The sequence below is a fragment of the Miscanthus floridulus genome, chromosome 8 (assembly GCF_019320115.1).
Source record: "Miscanthus floridulus cultivar M001 chromosome 8, ASM1932011v1, whole genome shotgun sequence".
Classification (NCBI taxonomy): domain Eukaryota; kingdom Viridiplantae; phylum Streptophyta; class Magnoliopsida; order Poales; family Poaceae; genus Miscanthus; species Miscanthus floridulus.
The window spans coordinates 200801344-200809575 of NC_089587.1; the positions used below are offsets into that span (position 1 = coordinate 200801344).

At 41.5% G+C, this 8232-nt stretch overlaps 1 pseudogene; it reads left to right on the top strand.

Moving 5' to 3' along the window:
* The first annotated feature begins 357 nt into the window (after positions 1 to 357).
* On the top strand, positions 358 to 6564 carry LOC136474571 (mechanosensitive ion channel protein 1, mitochondrial-like; annotated as a pseudogene).
* The last annotated feature ends 1668 nt before the right edge of the window (positions 6565 to 8232 follow it).

Below are 8232 nucleotides of genomic sequence, written 5' to 3' on the forward strand. Positions count from 1 at the left end.
TTTACAACATCTATTTAAATTAAAGAGGTTCACTTGATTTAGAGTCATTCATTTCCTAGCTGTCAGCTTATTGCATACTTGAAGTTGAATTGCAAAAGTCACTAGTACGGTTAGGGGATACAAGAAGAGCAGTGAGATGGTTGCGTGGAGTGTGTGTCCTTGGTACAGTGCACATCTTATACCACTAAAATGTTTGGATTAGCATTTCCTCTTAAGTGCTTGAAATGCTTTCTTTCTTGGCTTCTATAATGTTTTTGTCACTGTGTTTGTGATTTGCGCTTGATCTCTAGTTATTGTTAATTTGACAATGTGCATGTTGAATAGCTGAGTCAGTGCAAGGCATTTCTATTAGCTGCCATGTCAATTTTTATTAGAAAGGATGCGATGTTTAGGAGCACAGCAATTTTGTGATGGTCTTGCCAAGCAGCCAGTGTTCGGAGTCCTAGAGAGGCATCTCCTGAGCAGTGTTTATATTTTGGAGTTCCTTGGAGATGGTTCAGCTCTTCTGAACTTGAGCACACTGAAAAGGTGGGCACTTATCCCGTTAGTATTGAAAAAAGCAGCACGATGCATTTTAGAGTTCATTCAAAGAATTGTTGGTTGGTTATGTCAAAGCATCACTTCAACCAATCACTAGGGTTCTCAGGTGTATCAAGTCTTCATCGCATGTGTTCCTCGTATACTAGAGCTAAACCAGATGGTCTTGAAAGTGCTTGTCTCAAAGGTTTCTTCTACAGGAGCTTCTGAAGTTGACAACATAGATGATGGTGGAAACACCATGGATTGATATGTCAGAAGATGTTCATCGTTCTGCTGTTGATTCTAACACTGCTGCAGGCAACAACATGAAGCGTCTGAATGATGCAATTACACTTCATGTCCAAGAGTTATTTGGTAATCACACAGATCTAGAAAAGGTAATTGTTCCACTTGGTGGGACACTGATCGATACAGCAATGGCATGGTTTGTAATGCCTGTTGTTCTAAGAAAGCTGCACAAGTATGCATCAGATGGTCCTCTTAGGACACTTCGAGGGAGACTCTACTAAGAAACATCTGTCTTATGAAACAAGCTTGTGGAGTGCACTGGAAGATCCTACAAAATATATCATCACATTTATGGCATTTTCACAGATGTAAGGAGTTATAATTTGCTAATTGCTTACCTTTTGAGAGACTTAATTTCTTAGTACTTCTTATTGTAAAATATTATTGGCAACAAAATAAGATTTCGCTAGATGCTCTTGAGGTTAAAACCAGATTCTGGAATTTTCATATTCCTTTCATATATTTTTATTATTTTTTAAAGTAGAATTCCTATGATTTTTCCTTTGCAATATATATATATATATATATATATATATATATATATATATATATATAGACACACACACACATACATGCTAGAAAACTTTTCTGGCTATCTATGGTATTTTATACTTGTTCATACTGTTATTGACAGCATGATCTTGTTTATCTATGACGCAGATCGTTTTCTGGCTAGACTTTGTTCTGAATATGTCTGAGGTCTCTTATGTTTCCTTCCTTCCTCAGGGCTGCAGTTATTGAGCCAAGCATTTCAGTTTATCTTCCACAAGCATGGAAAGGGGCATTTGTTGTATCTTTTGTGTGGTTCCTTCATAGGTGGAAAATTAACTTCATTGGTCATGCTATGGCCAAACAAGCTGCTACAGGAACTGACCGCGAAAGATTGTCAGCATTTGATAAGGTGTCATCGCTAGGACTGATAGCATTTGGAGTTATAGCCCTTGCTGAAGCTTGTGGTGTACCTGTGCAGTCAATATTAACTGTTGGTGGTGTTGGAGGTAATGTTTAACACAATGTTCTTCTTCGTGTGAGCATTTCCTACTTAAAAATCAGGGCTTTCTTTTATGTGGACTAAGTAGGCAAGCAGCAAGGCTACCTGAATCATACCTTTACCATGTCAGTAACAGTTATATGTAATACAATTGCTGTCTCTGGATGATTGGTAATGTGCCTTACATCTCATTTGGTAGACTTTATGTGTGAACATTGACTCAGTGCTCTTTCGGCAGCTCTGGTCTTGGTTATCTTACCTGTTGCCACAAGAAAGGATATGTAAACTGCACTGAAATTTCTACTGGTTTGAACTTGGTTGGTCACACAAGTATGGTCTACATCATTTTGTTCAACCTGTATTAGGTTTGAAATTCAGTAGTAGTTTGACTGCCTTCAATATCATCAGCAATCTACATATGGTCAATAATTTACCTATACTTGCTCATAACTAAAAGCTGGATCATTTTTTTACTTCACTAGTAATTGCATTTGCCAGACTACTACCTCCGTCTTGAAAAGAATGGAATTATAGGGTTTTGTTTTAGTCAGACTCTCTTAAGTTTGACTAAGTTTATAGAAAATAGTATTAACATTTATGAGTCCAAATATGTGTGCTATGAAATATATTTCATGATAATCTAATGATACTTATTTATGGTATCATAAACATTAGTATTTTTGGTATAATTTTGGTCAAAGTTATGATAGTTTGACTTAGAAAAAATCTAGAACGATATCCGTGGACAGGAGGGAGTAATATTCTCTTACCTATGTTGCTATAGGTGTTGCTACTGCTTTTGCGGCAAGAGATATCCTTGGTAACATGTTGAGTGGATTCTCTTTACAATTTTCAAGGCCATTCTCAATTGGAGACTACATCAAGGTCCCCTGGTTATTTATCTAACCAACCTTTTATACTCCTTTATTTTCTGGAATCTGTGTCATGTGATGTTAAGGTTGTAGTCATTAGCTTACCAATAACATGGGTAAATTTAGTAGTTAACCTTGCTTAAAATGTCAAATACATTATATGTATTAGTTCTCGAGTAAGCTTAAAGTCGGTTTGGATGATATTTTATCTCAGCGAGTTAATAAGGTAGCTACAAATAAAAATTTAGCATGAAAGCATTTTTTATTAAATATTAACAAAGAAATAGTAGAGAAAATAGCTTCTATAAGTAAGAGTGTAATAATTCACCCTTTTTAACAAAAAATAACAGGAGCTCTGTCTTTCAATTATTAAGCTGAAAAGAGAGTATATGTATACGAACATGGCTTAACTGCTGAACACAAAGGTCCCTCCTCCCATAACACACCCAACCCCCTAGCAAAGGCCAAACTACCCTTTTAAATCAAGTGCCCTTCTGTATTAAAGTAGGCAATATTTTGTTTTCTTCATGACCTGCACTGTGGTGAGGTGCTTATTTTCGAAAGATTTTCTAGTTTTGCTCTTTTCGGAGGTTCCACATTATATAGATGGTCAAACCATTGAACTTTCACCTTTGGTTTTTGTGTAACAATGACTTTGGCTGTAGCTTCCCACGAGTCTGACATTATCGAAATTTGAGGGGAGCACGTGGTATGGGATCACGAATATTTCCCATGTGGACACTTACGACCAGACCATCTACGTGAAGGGGCATAAGAGCAACTTCAGCAGGAGCTCTCAAATCTGGGTCCTAATTTTCATTTGAGGGCTCCCCTACTTTTGAGGTCCAATTTTTTTTTGTTTCTACTCCAGCAGGACCTCAAATCAAGGCCCTTAAATTTAACCAAGTAGACAGCTAGACACTGGCAAATGGGATTCACTTATCATTCTATTTATTTTCTCTTCTCTACCTCTTTCACCCAATGCCCCCCTAACTCTGCCCGTACCTAGTCCACCGCCACATCTCGCCCCTGACTCTCTCAGTCTCCTACCGCGTCTGGCCATGTCCAACATCTTGGATGGGGACAGGGAGGAGCATTGTGGTGCCGAGACCACCGCCGATGAGAGTATCCGGGCCAGGAAGACTTGGGTGGGATCTAGACGTGGGACGGGAAGAGGAGGTGTGCCAAGAACCTAGCCGAGGCATGGAGGACCTCACCGGGGGACGGGCGCTCAGGAGACAAGACGCATTGAGCCGACGAGCCTTGCTGCGGGAGCCACGCCAGGCAAAGGACTCTCTTTGGGGGAGAGAAGGCCACTGGGAAGGGAGATCCACTGAGGGAAGAGGTGCATCACTGGGGGAGTGGAGCCACATCGCCAAGGGTGATGGGCAGCATTGAGGCCTCATGGAAGTTGTGTCGGGGGAAGGGCCACCGCTGCGAACGATGGAGCAGGCGGCATGACATCAGATCCAAATGGGCGGATGCAATTCCTTCTAGTGCATGGGGAGGATAACGGCAGCAACAGACATTTGAGGGTCGAAAGCAAGTCCCTAGGAATGAGGGCTGAGGGGGAGATTTGAGGGGCCTCTCATGTTTTTAAGGCTCTAGTAGGGTTCTGCTAGAGCTCATTCTTTGGTTCTGGTCCTCAAATTTGGTTTGGTTTTGAGGGCTCAAGTAGGGGTCATGGTGGAGTTGCTCTAAGAGGCAAAGGTGCTGCCCAGTTTTTGGATTGCCCATTTCAGAACGAGCAGGTGGTTTGTATTAGGTTTCATACACCAACCAGATGAATCCAAAAGCTTAACCCATTAGGGAAGAGGTGGGCAATCCACTTATACTTCAATACATGCAGCCACATACAAAGTGCAGACGTGGAAAACAAAGGAGCAGAGGGCTTAAATAATGCCTCTGTCAGGATTCGAACTCGAAGACCTCTAGCTTTGATACCATGTTAGGTTTCATGCACCAACTAGATGAACCCAAAAGCTTAAGCCATTAGAGAAAGATGAGCAATCCACTTATACTTGAACAGTTTAGTGTGGCCATCCATAGATAGTGAGGTTATCCGTCATTAGAAGCTTGTTTTGAATTAAGATCCAAGCGAACAGCTTGCATTTATTTTTCCACGTGAGCCTACCAAATGAGTTTAGTGTTTTGCTATGTGACCACTCCGAGGAATTGAGCTTTGAATGCCGATTGTGAGGAGTATTCGCCATTTGTTGTCCACTTACACCTGATTGTGTCTTCTGCTGATGGCTGCAGATAAATTTCTTATAGCCTTATCCATAGGGAGATAATTTCCTCCACATGAGTAGTTGTGATTTTTCCTTGAGTTTGAATAAGTGCACCTAATGAACTCATTCAAGATTCTAAGTTTCCCTTAGGAAACAAAACATACAAAAATGTGGTTTCCTGAGACAATATTTTTACATGTTTTAAGTAGGGTAAAAGAAAAAACTATCATGGAGAATGAATATAGGTTTAGAAGACAAAGTTCTGAAGTGTTCATGCTTTGGACAGTTCATACTTTCAATCATGCCTCGTAAAGCTGCCATCCCTGTTTTATCTTTGGTACTTCCAGCTCCAAAATTTCAAGAAACAAGCACTGATGCCTCTTCTAACAAAACCGTTTCATAGTTAGCTAGTTGTAACTTTGTCTAGTTTTAATGGCTATACCAAACTGGTTTCCTGCTTTCTGGCTTGATGCAATCTTTGCATGACTAGAATTGTCTTTCAATTGCAGGCTGGTTCAATAGAAGGACAAGTGGTTGGAATTTGACTGACTTCTACTTTGTTGATAAATACAGAAAAGCTCCCTGTTGTAGTCCCTAACTCACTATTCTCCAGCCAAGTAATGTGTCACATTTAAAATGTTATTTTATTTTATCTTTGAATGAATATTTTGCATATCAATGTGGAATTTTGGACTTCCAAGTGGGTTCCCTTCTTAATATGATTCTTCTACCAAAATAACTTGTTGGTGATAGTGAACAAATCAAGGACCCAGTGGCATGCTAGCATGTCCAAACTTCCTGTAAGAATTGAAGACATCGAAAAGATTCCTGCTATAACAGAGGAGATAAAAGCAATGTTGATGTCCAACTCAAAAATCGACGCTCTATATTGCTACCTCTCACTGGTTAGAATGTTCACGTGGAGAGCTTACCACTGCTTGCAACATCAAAAGCACAGTACATTAACTATGTTCCTCTTAAAAAAACTGCTACCTACTCATGACATGTTGAGGTACTATTACTTTGAAACACAATAATGTGAATTGACTGGGTATACCATATGCATTTCTCTATGTGCTGTGATAATAAAGCAACCATTGATTCATTTTTATGCACAATATTGCATATTAGCCTTTTATATCAACATAAAACAAATGTTTTTGGGTGGAATAGCAATCGTTCAAACGAACATGAGCCAAGAGCCAACATACTGCTCTATAAGCCTTCAGGGATCAAAAACTCATTGCATCATGTAGAAGTTACCACACTTCGCATCTTTTGTGTTGATAAGTCTGCGTAGTGTGGTGCCTTTGTTAGAGTTTAGCTGATATTGGGAATCTGTATTATGATTTTGTGTTTGTTCTCTGCGTATTGGTGGCCATTTGAGAAGCAGTTTGACAACTAATTTAAGCTCAACTTTTCAGACTGATTTGGTAGTACAACTGCTCATTTGATCGGTTCAAGTACATTGGAGTTTAATGTAACATTACTGGTTTAGTGTACTAGAGCCCTATCTCCTTACTCGTTAACATTTGACTTTATCTGACCATAGAAGATAGAGGAGTGGTCATCTACAGAACAAGAAATTCTCCTAAAAGCTGCCAGTATCATCAAGCGACATCAACTTTGGACTCCTGTGTAAACGTGTAATCCTAGTCCTTTAAAGTTTTTTGTTGTTGCTATCAACAGCATGTATAGATAGATAGTTTCAATTGGACCAACAGAACAAGAACAAGCATGATCAATGCTCATATATGAGAGGGATGCGCAAATGTTCTTTCTTTCTTTCTTTGTCTTCTATCTTACTGTCATAGGAAAAAAAAGACAGGGAAACGGACAGATTACCTATACAACTTGTATGTGCGGTAATTACATTTACAGTTGGCTGATCTCCAGTCCTCACGTACACCCACGTCTATGGACTATGGTCATCATCTTCATCTTGTTCCCATCCTCTCCTGCCCAGGGAGAGGACAGAACCCTATAGCAATTCCTGTCTCCGAGACTACAACAGTAATGGATCATCCAAAAACTAATGGATCAGTACTAACCCATCAGCATCGGCATCGCACACTAGAAGTAGATGATACAGTAAAGGAGAATTGTCCAATAAAAATGAACAGAAGCAGAGAGCTCCAAAAGGATTACCTTACCCCACAATGTCAGAATCATGTTTCTTAACCATGAGAACGGGTCACCACCACCGCCGTTGCCATCGTGGCACCCGCGCTGCTCCACCGTGGCTACCGCCGCCACCCCTCATGGAGCTCTCACGCGACTCACCCACTCATGAGTAACGGTGCATTGAAGGAACGACGTGATACCTCACTTTTGATTTTGAGGAGATGAGGAGGGACGACATCTTCATAGAATATTCTTTCCCTGTCGGGTTCATAAACCCGGGGTACCTCATGGACTGGCTTCCCAGCAAAGGCTCGGCCCAGCAGACCACGTTACGAACCAAAGCGCAACTCTTGGGCCAGCCCAAGTACCTAAAGCAATAGGCCAGAAGGATAATCCACTCTTCGACCGAAAGGCCTGTCCGAGGAGGAACGGCGCCCGCTTCCGACTCCAGCCCTCCTCTCCAACCGGAAGGCCTTGCTTCCAACTACGGCCCGCCTCTGGATGGCCTCTCCGACCGGATGGCCTGGCCAAACACCACTTTCGACTCCAACCCGCGTCTCCGACTAGGGATGCATCCTGCTAACTGCTCTTCTCCAACTGGCGCATTTAGAGCCGACTGGGACTAACCGACCGGAGACGCCCGCTCGGTAAGGACCAGGAAACGAATGGAGACCCATTCGGCTTACCCCATATCTGGCTTGTTTGGCTTCTTTTTTAGCCAAAACAGTGTTTTCTCTCATAATAATTCAACTAGAACAGTGTTTTCAGCCAGTTTTAGCCAAAATTCAGCCAACCGAACGGGGCCTAAGGCAGCGTACTTAAGTCAACCATAATACCAAGGACCGTACCCTGTATACCTATAGGACAGTACCCTACGACCTCCCTGGCATGACAGAACCCAAGCAGTGTTGTAGGTGCGGATATTTTCCCCTATAGTGTTGTGGGCGCCATCAACTCTCATACAAGACAAATACGGTAAGGCTCCCCCCATGTGCCTCTGAGGCATCAACAGTGTTGTAGGCGAACATAGTAAAATCCCTTGCATACCTCTAGGTATCAACAGTGTGGTAGGCACCAACGTCTGTCATACCTGAAGAAGACGACACAACCTCCCATGTGCATCTGACACTAAATAGTATTGCAGGCATCTACCATCATCCTGTACCCACCGGTGTAGGCAACAAGA